This window comes from Pogona vitticeps, chromosome 5 (genome assembly GCF_051106095.1).
Source record: "Pogona vitticeps strain Pit_001003342236 chromosome 5, PviZW2.1, whole genome shotgun sequence".
Taxonomy (NCBI): domain Eukaryota; kingdom Metazoa; phylum Chordata; class Lepidosauria; order Squamata; family Agamidae; genus Pogona; species Pogona vitticeps.
The window spans coordinates 166,072,815-166,094,973 of NC_135787.1; the positions used below are offsets into that span (position 1 = coordinate 166,072,815).

The 22,159-nt window shown below is 43.8% G+C and overlaps 1 protein-coding gene and 2 long non-coding RNA genes across 6 annotated transcripts in view; 2 read left to right on the plus strand and 1 right to left on the minus strand.

Moving 5' to 3' along the window:
• Nucleotides 1-1,760: 1,760 nt before the first annotated feature.
• Nucleotides 1,761-8,072, plus strand: LOC144589652 (uncharacterized). Its single transcript, XR_013545900.1, has 2 exons — nt 1,761-6,656; nt 7,465-8,072. It is a non-coding gene; the product is annotated as an uncharacterized LOC144589652 (long non-coding RNA).
• Nucleotides 8,073-11,440: 3,368 nt separating this feature from the next.
• On the minus strand, nt 11,441-18,756 carry LOC140707703 (uncharacterized). Its single transcript, XR_012087887.2, has 2 exons — nt 11,817-18,756; nt 11,441-11,690 (listed from the first exon to the last, which is right to left on the minus strand). It is a non-coding gene; the product is annotated as an uncharacterized LOC140707703 (long non-coding RNA).
• A 1,646-nt stretch (nt 18,757-20,402) lies between these two features.
• Nucleotides 20,403-22,159, plus strand: part of ELFN2 (extracellular leucine rich repeat and fibronectin type III domain containing 2) — a 167,780-nt gene continuing 166,023 nt past the window's right edge. For 3 of the 4 annotated variants that reach the window (XM_073000083.2, XM_078376176.1, XM_073000082.2), the window contains exon 1: nt 20,689-20,990. The gene's annotated coding sequence lies outside the window, so the exon portion shown is untranslated. Of the gene's footprint in view, nt 20,634-20,688; nt 20,991-22,159 lie in introns of those variants that run through there. The other variant, XM_078376175.1, reaches the window with a different exon arrangement.

Sequence of the window (22,159 nt, forward strand, 5' to 3'; positions counted from 1 at the left end):
CCGTTCCGGATTAACCTCCGCTATGGAGAAACATCGCTATACGGATCAAAAAACCCCATTGGAACGCATTAAACATCGTTTAATGCATTCCAAATGGGCCCAAAACTCACCGTTCTGCGATGTTTCCCCATGTTCCGGTGGCCATTTTGGGTGTTCCGGCGGCCATTTTGGGTGTTCCGGTGGCCATTTTGGGTGTTCTGGTGGCCATTTTGGGTGGCTCCAGCAGCCATTTTGGGTGTTGCGGCGGCCATTTTTGGTGTTCCGGCCACCGCCGAACAGCTGTTCCCCCTCCCAATGCGAAGAAACATCGGTATGCGATCGCATTAGCGATCGCAAAATCCGCATCAGTATGCGGATTCATCGTTAAACGGTGCGCTCGTTATGCAAGGCACCACTGTATGTATATATGTATATATGTATATATATATGTGTATATATGTGTATGTATGTATGTATGTCTACTACCATGTCTACTCGGGGCAGCTTACAACACAAAATAAATCAATATAAAATATATATAATCATAAAAATACAATTGCAATATTAATTAAGACAATTAATTTAAGAAAGTATTACCAAGATGGGATAGAAAAAGAAAAGAAGAGATAAAAAGACTTAGCTGACTGGAGGGAAGGCCTGCTTAAATAGCCAAGTTTTTAGCTGGCTTTTAAAAACACCCAGCAAGGGTGATAGCCGAATTTCTGTTGGAAGGGCGTTCCACAGCCGAGGGGCCACTGCCGAGAAGGCCCGGTTTCTAGTTTTTTCCTTCCGAGCCTCTCTCGGCGTTGTATGTATGTATGTATGTATGTATGTATGTATGTATGTATGTATGTATGTATGTATGTATGTATGTATGTATGTATGTATGTATGTATGTATGTATGTATGTATGTATGTATGTATGCTGCTTAAGCATTAAAACCATTGCACTAAAACCTGCACAGGCCATGATCTTCCACTCCCAAAAGATATAATAAATATGTTTTGACTTGATGGTGAAATAGTGCCAAGGCTGGCTAATATCTAACCATTTTGACAGTGTATAACTAATCAGTGCTGACAGAGCCAGTGATTTCGGGTAAATTGTGTGCTGTGAAGTTGATTCCAACTTACGATGACCCTTCTCAGGGTTTTCTAGGAATGAAGTATTCATAAGTGGTTTACTAGTCCCTTCTTCTGGGGACAGTTCCTGAGAAATGACCCGTTTTTGGACTACACAGACCAAATTTTTTGGATAATCTGAGACTGCAATCCAGAAGAGGACACACACACACACACACACACACACACACACACACACACACACACACACACACACACACACACACACACACACACACACACACACACACACACACACACACACACACACACACACACACACACACACACACACACACACACACACACACACACACACACCCAATTTGGGAGGGCTGGAATGTTGTCTTTGAATACAGGGCTTGCAGTCACGAGTGCCTGCTTAGCTGGGAAGCCTTGTGCAATTCTCTGCATCCAAGCCCAGCTGCCCCCACATGCTTAGTGTGAAAAACTGAGATGAACCCATGTCAACCGAGGAGAGAGCTTTGGAGGCACTGCAGACTGCCAGTGTAATGAGACACAATGGCCCTTGGATAACTCTTATCTTAACTGTAGGCTCACGTATGTGGTTTGGAGATGGTGTAGCCTTTATGACTCGATCACCTCTGTTGGACTTGGGAACAGGGCCATATTAACCCGTGGCTGGCCCCCTAAGCTTTCTGGTGTTTTGGTCTTCCTCTGCAGAGTGCAAAGTGCTTTTAAGCGCTGGAGCCCTAGGGTGCCTCAGCAAAATGAACGAACGAACGAACGAACGAACGAACGAACGAACAAACAAACAAACAAACAAACAAACAAACAAATGCCAAAAGATTGAATCTGCTAAGCACTTTACTTGAGACACTGGTCAGATCTTGTAAATGACTCAAAAGAAGCGTGGGGTCCACTGTTCACTGTATGAAGAAGCTGCTAAAGGAACAGAGTGCTGGTGTGTATAACATGGATCTGAATCAGCTGAGTTTGCATCAGGGAACAGTCACACACACAGTCTGGCTGTGCCTTTCCCTCTTTTCTAGATCTACATGAGGACTTTTCTCCATCTCTTTCTGAGATCATTTCCTGCCTCTTCTTCTTCTTCCCTAGAGAGAGAACGAACGAACGAACGAACGAACGAACGAACGAACGAACAAACAAACAAACAAACAAACAAACAAACAAACAAACAAATTGATGGGCCCCTAGTCCCTGGTGGGGGAGGCTAGACTTCACTCTAGTCAGCCTTATGAATAATACAGCCTTGCTTGGGAAAACATTGGTCTGGTGCATGACATCTTGAAAAATTGTGTATTTAGAGTATTAGAGAGCTGGGTTAAACCCTGCAGTTTTCAAGCTGGGGTGATTTTAGACAAGGCCGACGCTTGCCTGCATGAAACTATGCATGATACCTCCACTGTATGCACCGTAAAAGCCCTGAAATGCAAATCTAAAATTGGCCTGAACAGTATAGGCAGAAATGGTGAGAAGTAGAACTAGTGTATCACAGCATGGGAAGCAACTGTTCATAGCAGAGTTGGTCTCATTGTCTTGAAATATAGGTTATTACTTTTGTTAGCTTAGTTGTGACTTCATCATCCCTGTGTGTGTATAGAGAGAGAGAATCAGACACAGAAACAGACACAGAAATATGAAGATAATTGTATTTTTTTTTTTTTTTTGGAGAGGGGTGTAGCAACAAAAGATTCCTACAGCTTTCAAGAGCAGCCCTTTTATTATCCTATAAATCTAAATACATGGATGATGGTGGCTATTATTTACTGCGGAGATGTAACTATCTCTCTGGTGTGACACCTATCAGAAGGGTTTCTTGTTTTTAAAATTATTGTTATTATGTTTATTATATATGGTTAGCACATCCCAGGTGGCAAACATCTTCCAAAATGATGGGTGGTCATGGTGGGGGGAATCACTCACCATCTGTGTTGTTTGTTGTTTTACCACTGCATCTTCCTGTACTAAAAAAAAATGTGTATAGCTGAGATTTGCAAATGTCACACCATTTTTCTTTTGGATCTGTATTTCCCCTAATCAAATATATCTTATTTAATACCTTCTCTTTCTTTCACTGATCACAGACCACACCACTCAATAGCCTCCAAAGAGTGGCAGAGAAATAAATAAAAGCTTCCTCTCCCTGCTTTTCAAATCAATACGAATTTTGCTTTTGACTTTTGCAAGTTGAATTTTTAACCCAATATGTGGAACAAATAGGAGAGCGTGTGGTCATCTCAGACCTTCATAGCTTCCTCAGAGTTGGGGCTTGGCAAGGCTAGGTAAAGGTAAAGGTTCCCCTTGACCATTTTTGTCCAGTCGTGTCCGACTCTAGGGGGCAGTGCTCATCCCCGTTTCCAAGCCATAGAGCCAGCGTTTTGTCCGAAGACAATCTTCTGTGGTCACATGGCCAGTGCGACTTAGACACGGAACGCTTTTACCTTCCCACCGAGGTGGTCCCTATTTATCTACTTGCATTTGCATGCTTTCGAACCGCTAGGCAAGGCTAGTTGTTCAGAACACTGAATCCTCCACTGAGTGTGGCTGCTGGGAATTTTGGAGCTTGATGTAGTTCAATAGAGTAACTTTGCTAGGCTCTGTTCAGTCTTTTTCCTTTTTTGTCAGGGTTAATTGTGGCCCAGGTGAACATCTGCAGTCTCACCTCACTCCATGTGATTCACTGTAGCATCATCTATTATTCCCTGTGATATGCTCCCTGGGGATGTTTTTCCGAGGATTCGCCTCCTCTGAGGTGTTTCTATAAATGGTGACTGGTAAGGTAAAGAGAAACTACATAAGAAGCATTTCCATGAATAATAATGATAATACTTTAGTACTTATATAAATCATTGCAAACATTAGCTAATTAAGCCTTGCAACCACCCTCTGAGGTAAGTATTATTATTCACATAATTTGATGGATGGGGATATGAAAATGATGTGAAGTATCCCACCCAGGGCTCCAAAATAAGCATGCTTCCATATCAGGGGAGGAAAAAAACAGTTATGTCAGCTAGTGCTACCAGGATATGGTTTTCTTTGAATCCAGAGGTAGTTGGCTTGCTTCACAGCCTCATTGTGATGTAATTCCTCATTGTGTGCTCATTTCTCAATGCCAGGATCAAGTGGAACAGGATTGGCCCAAGATATTTCACTGAGTGTGGTGAAGGATAAGATGGTGCTTTCCTTCCTGCACACATTCCAGACACAGGGGCCCACTGGGCTGACATAAGATTTTACTTCAGCATTAAGGATTGTACTCTATCCTCCGGTGCACCAGAGGGCAAATTTGCCTTCTTGAATTGCAGTGCCCAGGATCCCTGAACCAATGTGGCTAGTGGCCTTCCCATTGGCCATGATCACCTTTTGCACATTAAGTGCAACAGCTCCAATCTCCAGCAACTCACTGCTTCAGCATACACAGTCTGAGGTGGCAGCCTCATTTTGCCAAATCATAGTATGTCATTGTTAGAGGTAACACTGGGGAGGACATTATTTCTGGGCATATGCAAGATGCATTTCTCTACAACCTGCCTGTATACAGCTATCAGCAGCTTCTTAGTTTGGGTTGCCCCTTGTTCATTTAAGTGATCAAATACTGGCATTTCCCCCAAGTTCTTCACATGTTAAATGAACAACTGTACTACAAGAGCTTTTTTCAGATGAACATGCATAGCCTGAGGGGATTTCTGCCACAATGGCCCCCAAAGGTATAGTTGTTGACTAGCCAATACATTTTTGTGCTATACTAGGGATGCAGCTTGATATCAGAATTTACTTTATCTTCTTCATCTCTTTGTTAGATGTGCACACAAACATGCTTTTTTGTTTTTAATAAAAGCTTTATTTGTTTTCCTTGGTTTAAGTTTCATTTGTTTCTCATTTTCCTTCCTTCCTTCCTTCCTTCCTTCCTTCCTTCCTTCCTTCCTTCCTTCCTTCCTTCCTTCCTTCCTTCCTTCCTTCCTTCCTTCCTTCCTTCCTTCCTTCCTTCCTTCCTTCCTTCCTTCCTTCCTTCCTTCCTTCCTATAGTCACAGCAGATAATGGGGGAGGGTTTCCTCCTAGTGACAACCATTTTATTTAGTGTTGATTATGTTGTGTTGTTCCACAGCAAGTTAGGGGTGATGCAGAACCAAGGTATTTTATTTATTAGTTATATGTATACCCTGTCTTTCCTCCAATGAACTGAAGACAACAAGAATTTCTGTCCCCCCCTTCCCCTTCCCCCCCTACAGCCCTGTGAGAGAGATAAATCAGTTTGAAGAAAATGACTGGCCTAAAGTCAGCACTGAGTTTATGATTCAGAGGGAACTAGAACCCAAATGTCCTAAGTCCCCGTCCAGCATTCCAGCCATTACACACTCTACTGTATATTTGCACGGTACTATCAAAAGTCTATGTTATACTCATACTTAAAAGTGTACTCACAAATAGGGAAATGGCCCAATGGTTTATGAGCCTTTAAACACTAAGCAACAATTTTCCATAAGAATGCAACTAATGAGGACTAGAAACATAAGCATTTTAAAATAACAAGGAGAACAAAGAACAAAATGCATTTTACAGTAGGACTGTTTTTAAAAAATTATTATTGCATATCCATTTTGCTGTAAACATTTCAGGCAATTTAACAGTATTTTTAATGCAGTGTGAAAAAAATATATAGTGTAACAAACACAAATCACTAAGATAGAATACAGCAGTGGAAGCCGGTAGCTCTATTTCTGTGGGGGAAGCAAATCTCACTCTTAACTTTAAATGGGGTTATCCAAGGTATTGGATCTAGGGTTGGAATTTTTGGATTTTTTTTGGACTACAAATCTCACAATCTCCATTCTGGGATTCTCCATTCTGACAGAGAGACAACTTACAGACACCTAATGTGGTGCACCTGGGCAAAAGGCCCCAACTGGAAGGCTCTGAAACTTAGCTAGGCCTAAATCTGCCTAAGCTTCCTGTTCCTGCCCTAATAGGTGCTAATGAAAACTTTCTTTCTGAATCAGAAGCTAGGTGTAACTAGGCATAGTCGGGCTTCAAAGCTTCCTAATGTAGGCCTTTCTCCCCACTAAGCCACATTTAGGTGTCTGTAAGGTCTATCAAGTAGAACTCCCAATATGGAGAATGGTCGTATTTGTACTCCAAAAATTCTGAAAATTTCATCCCTAATTGGAGTTATTTTAGAAATAGGGTGCAGTACCTTGGAGAGCTCCTGCAAAGTTCACACTGAAAGTGGATTGGATTCATTGTTCCTTCAAAATCAGAGTTAGCAGCTTCCATTGAAACACAGCTGATTAAGTAGTGCTTTAAAAAGCACATAAATAGCAAAGAAATAAAAAAAACAGCAAGTACAGTTATAATGAAAAGACTGGAGATTTGTGGTTTTGGACTACAACTCCCAAATTTCTGAGGCCGCATGACCAAAGCATTCTGAAGGTGGAAATCCAGGCAAGCAACATTACATGCCTCTAGTTCTCACTATTCTAATTAAATTGATACACTTCTTTCTTATTACAGAAGAGGAAAGGATACATATATTTAAGAACCAAAGAAATGAAAGTGTGTCTTTTCCAAGGTAATCATTTAAGTTTATGCTTTCCCCCTTATGTAATTAAGGGAAGACCAATTAATGATGTTAAATATCAAGGCAGGAGACTAAACAAATGTGTGGACTGAATGTGGTAGAATTTGCTTTTTCTTGCTGAGTCAAAAATGTGAAAAATCATTTTTACAACCTTTTCCCAGTTCCAACCCACCTGATCCTTTGCACTGACACTCATCTTTCATTGATTTCCTAAGATCAAAGAAATGTTTTAATCTCAAGGGTCAACACAGGCTGACCATCTGTGTCTTGATAAGCTGCACTTATATAATAACTTTTTTGCATGAATGCCTTCCTTAAATTCACTTCCTTCCTTTTCTAGGAAGAAAACTTTTATGTCCTATTTGTATTTAAAAATGAGCTGATGACAGTGTTTGTTCAATATTGTACTGTATATGTATATGATAATGAGCAAACATCATAATCAGCTCATTTTTAAATGTACCATATATGAACTATATATTTATATATGAAAGTTAATTTTTAGACAATGACTCCCAGAATTCCTCAACCCACCCTGGCTAAGCTAACATTTGCTCTGATATTATGAAGTCTGATGTCAAGTTACACATACAATGAGCTTTCAAGTTGTCCAGAACTCTTCATCAAGAAAAGATAGTATAAAATTTGGGGATGAGGGAAATAGATGGCAGATTTTTGGGTAAGGGGAAGCTAGTCACAATGTAGGGAGTGTAGGGAGTTGTCCACAGTGTAGGGAGGAACTGTATCTTGCAATTTCTGCCTCATGTGGAATCTTAACTCCATTTTCCTTGATTGGCAGGCTGGATTCATAAGCCAAGGCTGTTACATCTCACCCAGGATTTGAACTGTTTGTCTTAATTCCATATTTCACAACATTTTTGCCTGACTCAAAGGTATGGAAGAACATAAAAGTTCATCTTATGTGTAAGCTTTTAATGATCCAATAATAATATTGCCCAGTCTTGGACTTTGTTAATAGGAATAGATCACATGAAGAATTCCCATCCCGGAATAAAGAGATGAGACTCAGACAATGGGATGAAACAAAGCCACACTTTATTAACCATAAACTGTATTCAACTCCTTGCCAAACAGAGAGGAGCCTGCTGTAATGCGGAATGATGCTGGTAGCAGAGGTCTTACAGGACCCCTTCTTCACGACAATGGGTGAGTTTCTGCCCCAAGGCCACGTGGTCCAGAAGACAGCACTGTCTTGGCTGGCAAAGGCCTTTAACCCCTTGTCTATTGGCGGCTTTCAGCCCAGAGGTGGCCCTAGCACATCCTCCTCCCTCATGCTGTAATCTCACAATCTGCAGCTCTGATTGTTTGGATGCGCTATACCTCCCCTGTGCTCCACGGGGAACTCATTGATCCATCCGCACTACCCACCTGTGTGGCCTAACAAAATGTCACCCAGTAAAAAAATGGCCCTACCCCTATTGCCAGTGTGGGATAGGAAAAAAAATCCCCGCTTACAACAGCCAATCATCAAGCAGGTCAAAAATTCCTATCTGGCCCCAAGGTGACCAGCAAAGCTCACACTAGCTTTGAGGGTAGGCGGGTGGGTCTCAAAGCCTCAAAAGAGGCAGATTAGGGAAGGATTACCCATTAAGTAAGCGCTCCCTGCCTCCCCACCTGGATCATCGGGATGTGATTCCAGGTGGGGAGGGAAAAGAAGCTCTGCACAGCGAACAGCCTTACCTGCGGAGCCCGCCATTTGCCATATTTTGCTTTGCCCACATGCATTGAATGTACACAGGTATACTAGATGGTACAAAGGGGGGGTCAACAAAAGATTATGAAAAAATAGAGACTGATAGGATTTTGGGATGAATTCAAGCAGATTTCAGATTTTAAAAGTAGGAAGAGAAGGTATTAGAAGAATATGCAGTACATATTCTAGTTTCATGAAAATTATATTGGGGGACCTAAGGTCTTAAAGACCACATAGTGTTTGCTGGAAGAACTGAGAAATTTAATAAGGGTATCACAAATTTTGAAATGCCAGAATCCCAATAATCCTTCAGATTAAAATGTTGGAAACAGCATGGGTTTTTCTTGTGAGAATGATTCATGGCATGGCAGATGAGGCATGAAGTAACTGCCCTGTAATCATTAGACACCTAAAGAACTTTTGTTTTATTCTAGGTGGGGTCTGGTAGGAAACTAGAAGATGAGACTATTGACCGAGTTCCAGTCAGTCGACAAACTTTCATATGCTGGTTTCTGTCACTTTTGCAAAGAACGCTGGACAAGGTGGAGGCTGGCATGATCTGAAGTCACTTTCCATTGCCTTCCTTCTATTATATCTGCATTTTGATTTGAGGTGTGTGTTGCTTTTTAAACCTGCTCTGCTCCATCACTAATAAAGTGGTGACAAGTGAACAAGAGATGTAAGAACAAGCAATTCCCCCAGTCACATTTCTTGATCCACCTATGTGCCCCTCTCCTCACTATGCCTTCCTAACTGTCATTGGGGGGGGGGGCAGATGAAGTCTTCAAGCGAACTAGAATGCAGAGACAGGGGAGATGCTTATATTCTTCCTTGATGGACCAGAGTTAAAACACTCTTCTTTGGTCTGCCAAGGAGGCTTTGCCCTTCTCCCAGCCAGTTGATCTTAATTGGCTCGTTAGCAGAAGCTCATATGTGGTGTTTTGCAGGGACAGCACCAAGGGAATGACTGGTGTCCACCATTTCTTCAGTACCACACCACCATCATCATCATCATCATTTAGTCATTTAGTCGTGTCCGACTCTTCATGACCCCATGGACCAGAGCACGCCAGGCCCTCCTATCTTCCACTGCCTCCCATACTTGTGTCAGATTCATGTTGGTTGCTTCGCAGACACTGTCCAGCCATCTCCCTTCAGTACCACACCATATCCCTTCAAACAGGGCTTCTGGTGAGTCGGGGATGAGGGGCACTTTTAAATTAAGCCAATCCAAGCATTGTGCCATGGCTTTAGGATATTACATTGATATTAAGCTGAAACAGAGCAAGGCTATGTTTGTTTGTTATAAATAATATATACACATAGTATACATAATGCACAATATACATTTATAATACATTCCTGTTTTCTTAATAAAATATGCAATTTGTGTAAAATATTCTTGATTGCTTGGCAAGAGATTTTTGAATATGCCTACGAGTCTTCTGTTACTACTGGGGGGTGGTACGTGTTTAAAAAGTGGTAAGAGACAAACCTTGGTAGCCAATTGGCTGCCAGTGGCCATGCTGACAGAGATATTTTTGAAGTTGTGGTCAAAAAACAGCAATGTTTCCAAGCTTTGGCCTGACAGAGGTGGATGAGTTTCTGGGCTTCAGCTGCAGAACTGGGACAGAAAGTTGGGAACATAGGAAGCTGCCCTGCTTCAGCCACAATGCCCATCTTGTTCAATATTGTTTGGTCTTTCTGGCAGTCGTCCTCTCGATTTTTGGCAGAGATCTTACCCATCTACTTTTACAAGGTCCATTAAAATGGTGAATCCAGGGAATGTATCTTGGAGGAAAACTTGGAAAATGTATGTTTCTTGGTGTACGACTCCCAGAATCCTTGAGCTAATATGGCTACTTTCATTGGGTTAAAATTCTGGGAGTGGTCATGCCTCATTTTCCCTAATGGTAACACCAGACCCTTCATCTTTTACTTTTCTCTTGACTTAAAATGGAAGAATGAGGGCGGTAAGTTCTCATATCTTGCCACTGATCGTGCAGATGGAACTAAATCACAGTATATATTGGAAATTAATTTCAGGGGGGGGGAACCCAATCTCTTTCATGATCTCTTAGGATCTCATTAGCTTCCCATCCTCCATTGTTCACCAATAAATAAAAATGTTCAACAAGATGGGTGCATGCCTTTTCACCTTAGAAGTTATTATTGGAGTAAGCTACAGCTTTCAATCTTTAGCTTGCAAGAATTTAGCATCACTTACTATCGACTGCAACGGTTGTACCAATCACAGCTTGGTTTTGTTCCTGCCATTTGTTGCAATTTTGTTGGTTGGAAAAAAAATCCTTCTGAAAGAAAGCCTTTATGGCAACAGTGCTGGATGGTGTTAATTGTGCTTCAGGGTTGCATATCACCTTGCAGAGTTGCTAACGGCATATGATCCATGTTTGCAGTTGAGATGTGAAATGTGAAGATCTATATCCAGGTGACCCATGATGCCTTCTTGTGATTTTTTTCCCTATTAAGGTGTGAATAGAACTCTCATTAACACAGATCTGCATCCATTTCTTTGCATCATTGGTGTTAATAATGTAATTCAGTATTTTCTGGATTTAATTTCATTCAGACTTCACTGTTTATGTTCCTGCTCCCAATCGTGTGTATAGTACAGTGGTTCTTAACCTTTGTTACTTGGATGCTTTTGAACTGCAACTCCCAGAAACCCCAGCCAGCAGAGTTGGTGGTGAAGGCTTCTGGGAGTTGCAGTCCAAAACTCCTGAGTAACCCAAGGTTAAGAACCAGTGGTATAGTATATATAACTGAACATCCAGATAACATGGTTGTTGTGGGTTTTTCGGGCTTCTTGGCCGTGTTCTGAAAGTGGTTCTTCCTAACGTTTCGCCAGTCTCTGTGGCTGGCATCTTCAGATAACACTTCATACATCTGAGGAAGTGGCTGTAGTCCAAGAAAACTGAAGCTATAATAAATTGGTTGGTTTTTAAGGAGGTACAGGATTCATTCAATTGTTTTTGCTGCAATAGACTAACATGGTTTCCTTTCTGGGAACAGAAACAAATGGAACTGAAAATGCTTACTCTTGTTTGAATTGTAGTCTTAAATTTATTAGTGTAGAAACGAGGGCTAAATATAGCCGTTTTACATGATGCTTGCCATTTTCTGAACACCTCCTTGATTCCTGGTTGATCGTGGAAGGTATCCAAAGACTATCTGTGCAGGGCAGGGAGTGTTGAATGAGGTACCAGAATTGCAGATTGAGGTTGCGAGAACAGGAATAGATGCTCATCAACATCTTTATGCCAACTTTCTTGCTTTGCTCTTCTGTTCGCCTGTGAGGGAGGTTTAAGGAGAATAATGAAATAAAAGCCAAAGCTCAAAGAAAGCTGATTCATCCCCAATCCAGGGCCAGCGGCCGGCTCCAAGTGGAGCTGTAAAATCAATCTGTCACTGCTCACCGCATTATAGATCAGTGGAGAGATTCTGACTGCAGTGAGAGAGGCTGCATCTAGCTGCCATATGGGTCTCTCTGTTTTCCTCCGATCTAAACTGGGAAGAAAGAACCACAGCATTAGCTGATCAGGGTGGATCAGGTTCAATCAGGGTATTCAAATAACTGAGAAAGCAGGAGATTTAAAATAAATTAAATTTTCTAATTAGTATATTTCTTAAAATGCAAGGGAGATGGGGAAAGTTACAGAAAATTGAATAATACATACAAAACATATGGATTGGTTGCTGTGACCAATTAAATAAACAGGACATTTGTGCTACTCAGAAGCGTAAATCAGAAGCCTTGGTCATGCTTTCTGTAATCTCTCTCTCTCTCTCTCTCTCTCTCCTGTATATACAGGAAGCAATTATGAAATTAAGCATTTCTGTTTGATTATTTTTAGACACATGTATGGATACCAAGCAAGCTCACTCAGTTGAAAACTGAGTGCACTGAAGGTTCCAGAAGCAAGGCTGGTGGCATGTTGGTGGCATGTAGAATATATATATACACATGCTACTTTCTTGACCCAAAGTTGTACAAAGTTAAATATGAATTATTAGAGGTGTAATAAATTTCGTACATGGTTACTTCGTTTGTAATGTTTGCTTCTAAAACACACATGTTTTTGTCCTGGCTTATTCTTTCACATAGTTTTAATTCAAAGGCTAAAATCCTGTTGCTTTGAGTAGTAAGTCACAACTAGAGTAACTATTTGATTAGCTCCTCTTTAATTTCCATTGATTTCATGGGCCTTCTCTAGTTGTGATTTACTATACTAAGCAATAGGATTTCAGTCAATATGTTTGGCAGAGTCATGGATTGCACCTAAAGTGTATAATCAAATATATTCCAGTAAATCATTGCAAGCCCTTTATGGATAGCTGCCTTGTCATGGTGAAGGGGCTTGAGTAATTCAAAGAAGCTATGGGCTATGCCATGCAGGGACACCCAAGATGGACAGGTCATAGTGGAGAGTTCTGACTATGCACAATCCACCTGGAGCAGGAACTGGTAAGTCACTCCCTGGTAATGCTGATGGGCAGAAAGTGGAAAAGAAGTGGAAATAGAGTGGCGGATGTAGTACTCCAGCTGAAGGTATCCTCCACTATTTGACATCAAGTCCAGTATCAGGATAAAGAACAATAAGGATAGGGAAAGCCTTGACATTTCCCAACCACAAAGAGCACTTAGACACCTGTCTGAGCAGGCACTTGGTCATCTGGTCATGATCTGGTAAAACCCACCTGGTAATGGACATGTTATTTGGGGATCCCCTCTCCCTCTTTCTGAAGCATCACAATCAAGGAAGGGGGAGAAGTCAGCCATTTGAAGTTTGGAAGAAACCAGAAACCTGTCAAGAAATTGATGTTGGCATGAAACCTGCCAACATGAAGCAGATGCTGTGATTAGTGATGCCAAGAAATGTTGCAAATAATGAGCTCCTGATATAAGGGCACCCAGTATGGTATAGTGCAATGGTTTCCAACCTTGGGTAACTCAGGTGTTCTTGGACTGCAGCTCCACGAAATCCCAGCCAACAAAGCTGGTGGTGAATGTGTCAGGGAACTGTGGTCCAAGAACGTCTGGGTTACCCATGCTTGAGAACCAATAGTATAGTGGATAGAGTAACGGACTCGGACTCAGGAACCTGGGTTTGAATCCCTGTTGGGCCATGGAAGCTCACTGGTAAAATCACTCCTTAACTCTCTTACCTTGAAAGCCCTATTAAGGTTGCTGTAAGTTGATTCCAACTGGATCACACAGAACAACAATATAAGATTATATTGGATTATATGAGATGCTCTGAAATTCTTACTCAAGTCATAGTTAATAACACGTCATAGTTAATAACAAGACCTTTTTTTTGTCTTGATGACTTCAAACATTTGTGCTTAAACCAGGAGCAAGTAGAAGGCAACTCAAGATCCAGTGGCCGGAAATTCAAGAAAGCTTCGGAGAAAAAGAGGAGTAGGTCTGTGCGCAAAACGATATGTATGACTGACAACCCCGGTTCTTGTACTGAAAATGCACTACTTCAGCCTGGATAGGCATGTAATGGCCTCGGCGGTACTTTGGATCCCATATGTAACTTCTGGAATAAATATTTATCACTTGGCTTCAACTGGTGGCCCTCAAGGGTCCTGGTGAACACAAATTCCATAATATATAATATTTGCCTGCTGGCAAATATATACCTGCTGGCTGGATAGCTCAGTGGTTTAGGTATGGCTGGGACCTCAATTCCCCACTGTGTCTCCTGGGAGAAGGGTCAACCTGTGTGGCCTTGGGCAAGCTGCACAGTCCCAGGGTGCCCTCAAAAGAAAGGAATGGCCAACCTCTTCTGTGTATTTCCTTTACCTAGAAAACCTTGAAAAAAGTTGCCATAAGTCAAAAATTGAGTTGATGGCACATGATGATTATTAATATATGTCCATCTCTGCTTTAAAGTCCATCCTGGGTGCTGTTTCTTTATATGCAGTAGTTATATTGTTGTTGTTTTTTTTTTTTTGGTGGTGGAGCACTGCTGAAATCAAGGTTGACAGAAAGGATATATATCCAGTGGCGAATTCCAACTGGCACAAGCCTACTAAACGGAGTGGATTTATATGTATTTACTTGCCATTCAACAATTCCTTTAATGCATCTACTGTGATTCGAATAAGATACCGCATTTCGGTCTTTACAGATAAAGTAAATAAATACAAGTGTGTTGAGAACTTACTGTGAGCCTGTGATCTAGAATCTCATCTAGAACAGCAATTTAACATCTGCCCCTCCGCCTAATGCCATTTGAGCCATATTTAATGCACCTGTATGTACTACGAAAACTTTCTTTTGATTGGTTTAATCATTCTCAAAACATTGCTGATCAAGAAATGAGAACTGTTTAGATTCTTATTGCTTCATAACACTGTCTAGGAGGGAGGTAAATTGTTTGTGTCTCAGGTGTCAAAAATAACTTGAGCAGGCTTGGATATGATGCACCTTGACTGGCTAATGGGGATGAAGCTTACGTAGAAATGATTAGTTCATCATGATTATGACTCCCATAATCTTCCTAGCCAGTACTATTGGTGGCTATGCTCATGGAAAGATTATGGGACTTGTAGTCCAAAATAACATTTCTATACTGTAAGTAAGGGACAAAAGCTCAAAGCTGATAACATCCTCAACTTGCACAGCTGTAAAGTTGCACAATAGGATTTCAGCCAATAGGGCTGTCTGCTTTACCATGTTTGTAGATTATTGATGTTTTTAATATGGTGTGGTTATTTACACATTGATATTGTCTACAAGACCCATCATTCTTTTTGGCAACATAATTGGTCATTTCTAGTTCAGGCAAATCATATTTAATTGAAATCATAGATTCTGTTTGAAGATTTGGTGCCAGGATCTTCCAGCTGTGTGAGCTGATGTTGAAGTAAACCTAGTTTATTCTGTTACATATTTGTATGATGAATTGGAAGGGCCTTTACTAATAATGACCACATCAGTGAAGATGCTCAATATTTCCTGTTCAGAGTGGTCTGCTTTCTCAAGTGGCTGTTAAAGCAGTATTAGCATATGGGGCAAAGTCAAAACTTGTCAAGCATTAAAGATGGATCTATTCCCTTCTTTATATTTCCAGAAGTGACATATTCAAGGTTCAAAGAAATCCTTAGTGCCACTTGTGAAAATACTCTTCATTTAGATTTGGAAAGGCAAGTTCAAACTGGATTGAGCATATCAGCATTCCATCTATAAATCACTGGATGATCTAAATCAGTGGTGTCGAACTGTGGCCTCCAGATGTTCTTGGCCTTCAACTCCCAGAAATCCTGGCCAGCAGAGGTGGTGGTGAAGGCTTCTGGGAGTTGAAGTCCAAGAACATCTGGAGGGCCACAGTTCGACACCACTGATCTAAATTGTTCTGGTGAGGATTAATCAACTAAGAATTCTAAAATTGTGTACAGGTGAACAATGGCTGAAATCCTGTTGCTTAGCATAGTAAGCCACAACTAGAGTAGACCCATCGAATCAGAGGGGATTTGGTGATTCAACTTCTCTGTAAGTTCCATTGATTTAATGGGCTTACTCTAGTTGTGACTCACTATGCTAAGCAACAGGATTTTAGCCATTATATCAGCAAAAAAAAAAGTTGTCTGATCCTAGATGTGTTTTCTCAGAAATCAGTCTCTCTTGAGTTCAATTTTTTTAAAATATATACTTACTATGCATACTTACTTTTGACTGGTAAGTATGGTGAGTTGAGTACCTGGCTGCAGAGCTAGAGTTCAATTCCCCACTGTGCTTACCAGGAAAAGAGCCAGCCTGTGTAGCCTTGGGCAAGCTCCACAATTCCAGGGTGCCCCTAGAAATAGTACACAATTTCTGAGTGCTCAATACCTAGAAAACCCTAAGTCAGAATCAACATGGTGGTGCATAACTATTTAGTTTTTATTTATATATGAGGTAGAAACATGCAGCCTGATTTTGTGTTATCTTTACATAAAAGCAAGTCCCGGTGAAGGTCGTTGCAGCCTTAGGGTACCTGAATGAAAGTATCTGTAAGACTTGTTTTTTTTCCTGGAGTCAAATGTTTTAAACTTCAAGCTCCTTCTGCTGCAAACATGGAGAAAAATGTGAATGTTGGCAAATTCCTCTAAAAAGAATGGAAATAGACATTTTTAAATTGTAAAATTCTTTTTTAAAAAAGCCTAGGTGAAGAAATTTGTAAATTTTAGTAAAAATTACATCCAAAAAAAAAAATCTACTGCAACAAAATTTGTGATTAATGACTGCTTCATTCTGTGCAGTGAATCTGTGTCTTGGGCATGGCAGAGAGGTCCCAAACGCTGATTGTGCCTAGTACAATGTTTATCCCACAAGGGATAAATCAGGCCCACCCGCCACTGGGGTCCATCTGAGCTTAGTGCAGCTCTCCAGCACTGCTTGACCTTGGTTGATGAATCCCTTCTTTTTGCTCACCTGCCTTGGAAGTTGTCAGAGAACTTTGAACAGGCCTTGAGAAATGATGACAAGCTTTAGTGTACAGGTCTGGGACAAACGTAGCGACGTGTTTATCTCAAGGATATTGCAACACATCTTCTACATGTTTGCATGGTTTCATTGGGGAAGAAGGGAAGGAGGAAAGGAAGTGAGAACAGTAATTTCTCACCAGCTGTTATTGTGGATCTCTCCAGCTGCTGTTTGTGTGCACATCTTCAGAAGGCAACTGGATGAGTTTATTTGTACAGCTGCTGAAGAAGAAACAAAGTTGTGACAAGTTCTAGAAGCCTGGTATGTGGATATTTGTGCTGGGGGAAGCTCATGTCCCTTCAGCAATGGGTTGCTTGATTTATATATGCAAAGGACTGCAACTGCAGTGTCTGTATTCAGGTGTGGAGTTTTTGCAGTCCAGTAATTTTAAAATTGGAAATGAGGGAATTTGTTTGCTTCCCCCTCGCCCAGGTCTGAGAATGTATTAGAAGCCAGTGTCGTAAGGTGGCTGAAGTGTTGGATGTTGACTGAAATCTATATTGATCCATGAGGCATGCCATGTAACTTTGACTCAGTGACCGTCTCTCCATCTAACCTACCTCACATGGCTAGTACATAAAATTGGATAATTTGCAAATATTGCATCATGTTCTGCAACACTGACTCTCCTTTGTGATGACCTGAACAATGCTTTCAAAGTATATGAGATATTTAAAGAGCGGTTTTAATATTGACAACTCCCAGTGAATTTCCATGACTCATGTAGGATTTGAACCCAGGTCTCCTGAGTCCTAGACGATACTTTATCTACTACTTTGGCTCTCCAGTTTGCAACAGAGCTTAGTGGAGGAAGAACAGGATATACACATATGGTGACAGATATGTGAAACCTCGTTTGAGGGCAGTAATATTTCCTCTGTCAGATTTTCAATGCCCTTTCCCTTGGGCATTCAAAAAGACAATTTTATCCTGGTTTATTTTGTCAGCAGTATGGAGTTTTCCCGAACACTCTTTGTGTGCCTGGGTCTCAGTGAGAGACTATCACCCAAGTAATGTTCTTGTGTGCATGTATGTTTTTTTTTTTAAACTGATGTTTGGATAAAATTTGCACAAAAAAGTTAAATGAGTGCTTGCAGGCAATTTATGGGCAAATAAATACCTTTTCCTGCCCCCCACAAAGGTGGCAGAGCCTCTACAACTCACACCGAGTGCATAGTAATAAAATTTAAAAGGTGCAGCTTTTCCCATTTTAAACCAACAAAGTGAAGTGCCCGTGAAACGTCCACACCTGTCACACTGATGCACTGCTGCTCTCCAACAGATAATTCTTAGCACTCCCTACTACCCTTCCCAGGGTAATTGGAATTATGATGGCAACTCATTCTAGGAAGAGATACACGGGCAATTAATTGTCTGTGCAAGTACGTAAGGGCTAAGTGAAAAAAGGATGTGTGAATTGCGATTACTATGACCCTCACTTCCCAGAAAAGAAGGTATACTGTACTTCGACTTGTTGCATAGCAGGCAGAAACTCAACACATGCAGCTTTCCCTTATAATTCCATGCAAGAAAGAGAAAGTGCACCTGTTGATTTTGTAAAAAAGCTCCTGATATGTATAGCAGTGTGGAATCTCTAAGTGTGCTGAAGTTGGAAGAAAGTTACTTCCTGTTATAAGTAAGTAGTGATGGATGTTTCGTGGTACACTCAGCCCAGTATTTCTAGGGTTTGTATGTGTGTAGTTTCTATTCCTGTTTGGGTCAAAACTTAAGGGCACCTGCCATTGCTATAATACAGGGACTGAACTCCTGGTTGCTGTTTGCCTACTCGCAGGACTATCATGACCATTGGGCAGAGTGAGGCAACGGTCCAGGGCGTCACAATAAATATCATAGAGGATGCTGTTTTCATTTGCTGAGATTGAAATGACAATCTAGATGGCACTTATATATGAAATAGGGAAAGGGTTACCACTGTGGCCTTGGCTATTATGGGCAGCCAAGTATCTTGGGCTGACCCTGCCTGTCTTCTCTGTGCACAGTAGATGCTGGGTGCTTTTAAGCACCAGAGAGGAGAGATCTAAGCAGGTGCAGAAGGATGTGGGTGGTGCCTCCAGCGGTGGGTGTGTCCGTGTAAGAGAGACTGTCTTGCTCTCTCAATGTATATTGAGAGACATTTCCTGGCACCTGTTGCTCGTCTCTCTCTCTCTCTCTGTGTGTGTGTGTGTGTGTTTGCAGAGCAAGAGTAGATTCACTGGGTGAATGTAACATTGTCAAGGTCTTCCTCGCTTTGGACCCTCCCTCTGCCAGGCTTTTGTCTCTCAAGTTGTGTGCATGCCTCTGTACCAGCACACACACACACAAGGCGCCCGTTTCCACAGAAGTTCTTGCCTGAGCCAGGGGCACAACTGCTATAAAGGCTGCTTGCCAACGGGCAGGGTCAGCCGCTGTCTTGCCTGAGTTTCCTTCCCTAACCACTGGTGCCGCGTCTGGGTACCAACTGGGGCGCGGAGGCAGCGTGTGGGGGGACTACTTTTCCAGTGACTGTCCCGGTTTGGACCTCTGGGTCACCTCCCCACTCCGCGGCACGCGCGCTACCCCAACCAGCTGTTTTGTGTGTGTGTGTGTGTGTGTGCGCGCGCGCGCCCACGAGAAAGCTTGCTTCCTCCGCCGCTCCTGTTGCTGGGACGTGTAGGTGTATATCACGTGGTGGGAGAGGAAGAATAGGAAGGGGCTCGTTTCCCAGCTGTTATCAGACTAGCGAGGGGAGGGGGCGCGGGGAGGACGCCACCCCTCTCCCTTGCACCTTTCCCAATGTGTTCTCTGCCCTCCCCCCCAAGCAGTTCACTTAGCTGAGGGAGGACGGCACCTGCCCGGGAACAGCAGCTGCTGACGTGCACGCGCGAATTTTTGACCGGGGGGGGTAGAGACCTTTCCTAGCCCCTGTTGCTTGCCTGCCTTCAGGGGCGCGCGCTGGGCGGCTGGGGCGGAGGGAGGACCTGCCCGCCAGCTGCTGCTCACGGTGACTGTCCTTCGCCCGGCAGATGTGTGCCGACGACCAGCGGTTGCGCGCGTATCCGTGTGTGTGGAAAAAGAAAAATCTGTAGCAGCTGTTGACTCTCCGTGTATGGAGTGGGGGGGGCGGGTTGCCAGGACCCGCAGAGTTTGGACGCGTTGCCTTTTTGGGACTCTAACGGGGGATTCTGGGAGTTGCATTCCCCCCCCCACTCCCAAAGGAGGTAACGTTACCGAACTCTGACATTGTGGAGAGCTCTGGACCGGGTGACTGAGTGGGAGAATCGCCTGGTGCGCTTTTCCCCAGCTCCCCCCCACACATCAGGAGAGAGTGGGGCAGGGAGCAGGTGCTGTCCCCCCCACCCTCTCCTCCTGGGGGCTGCTTGCCCTCGTCCTAAAGCCTTCTGCCCTCCCGCGCTCCCCACCCCCCCTCCAATCAACTAGCCCGGGGCTGGTCGGTAATTAATCACTCGGCGTTGGAATGGCCAATGCCTCTTTGCCCGAGCTCGCCCTCCATCTCTCGGCTGCCCTCCTCCTCCTCCTCCCTCTGCCTGCCCATTTTCCCGTCCCCAGTGATGCAGCTGCGGTAGCGACCGGCAGCAAATCCGGCTTCTCCCTCCGCTTCTTTCTGCCCTGCTCTGGCTGGCTGGCTCCATCAGCCTCCCCACCATCGCCACCCTGTTCTGCTCGGCTCTGCGGGCCTCCCCGGGTGTGCGTGTGCGAGATCTCGCCTTGCACCTCCCCGGGTGCCTCGAGGAGTGGGGTGTGTGGAACCGCACACCCTGTAAGGCTGCCGCCGAGGCCTTGATAGGGGCGTGGGGGGGGGGGCGCGGCGGCGGAGAGGGTCGCCGGCGGGGACCCATTTCCGAGGAGGGAGGGGGCGCTGGCACGCCGAGCGCGCGCTGCACACACAAGCACACACGCGCGCGCGCGTGCACACGCACACACAAACGCAGCCTCCCTCTCCCTCCTTCTTTCTCTCTCCGTTCCAGCCCTCCCCCTTAGCAATCGCAAGGAATTTGAATGAAGAGGGGTCCTCGGCTGCTGCTGCTGCTTCCTCCTCTTCCTCTTCCTCCCGGCTCGCGCTCTCGTTGGGATGCACCAGCTGAACTTGGGAGAAGCCTCTCTCGCGAAGAAGCAGGTAGGTGCCGTCCGCCCCATCCTTCTCCACCAGCGGCATCCACGGCGGCGCCGGCTGGATGTCCGGGAGACCTCCGGCTCTTTTTTTTCGCCGCCAACCCCTCTCCATCCCCCCACCCCACCCCGAACGCCTGCCGTTCGTGAAAGCTGTAGGGAGGAAGAGGAAGGCATCCGCTCTTTTCTGCTGCCTTTCCCCAGTTCTTTTCCCCCATCCCTTGAAGCTCAGGGGCGCAAAGCGGAGGAGGAAAACGAGGCGCATGGGCGATTTGATAGGAGGGTGAATGAGGGTTGGGGGGCACGAGGTAGGTGATGGAAGAACAGAGGTTGGGGGCGTAAAGAGAGAGAGAGAGAGAGAAAGAAAGAGAGGAGGAATGACCACATGTGAAGGAGAAGAAATCCATTTGCCTGGGTTGGTGCAAGCTGGTTCTCTGTCCCCCCTCCCTCCCCATCTCCCAGCTTTAGATTCTGAACAGATCTTAAGCCAGCTGTGTGCAGCTGTATTGGGCTGGATTTCTTATCCCAATCTCTGCAAGAGCAGTAGCGGCAGGCGGGAGGGGTAGGTTTCAGGCTCCCCCACCCGTTTGCAGCTGTGGTGGCGGCGGCAGTGATGGTGGCAACAGGAGGAGGAGGAGGAGGATCGCAGCCCTGCATCCTCCTTCACCCTTTGCTTCTATGCCATCACAGCAAACTTTGGCAGGGGCTCTTTGCAGTGACCTGAGGGTGGCATGTGCAGGAGCTTTCGGTGTGTGTGTGTGTGTGTGTGTGTGTGTAAGGCAACCTGAATGCCTGCTGCTTTTTGTTATAAATGGCTCCAGCAGATTGACTTGCCTGGATGTAGAAGAATGTGTGATTGTGTGTATACTTCTTGCCTATGTGAGACAAAGGTGGGTGCATCTATGGTAAAAGCTGTCCATTTGTGCAGGAGCAGACCTTGTGTAGGTAGTATACTGCACATGAATGCAAGTTGTGAGTGGGTTGTCCATGTATCTATATATATTGTGTGTGTGGATGTTCAGCAGGAACAGGTGGAGAGATATCTACACACAGAGACACACACACACACACACACAGAGACACAGACACAGACACAGACACACACAGACACAGACACAGACACAGACACAGACACACACACACACACACACACACACACACACACTATGCATTGTA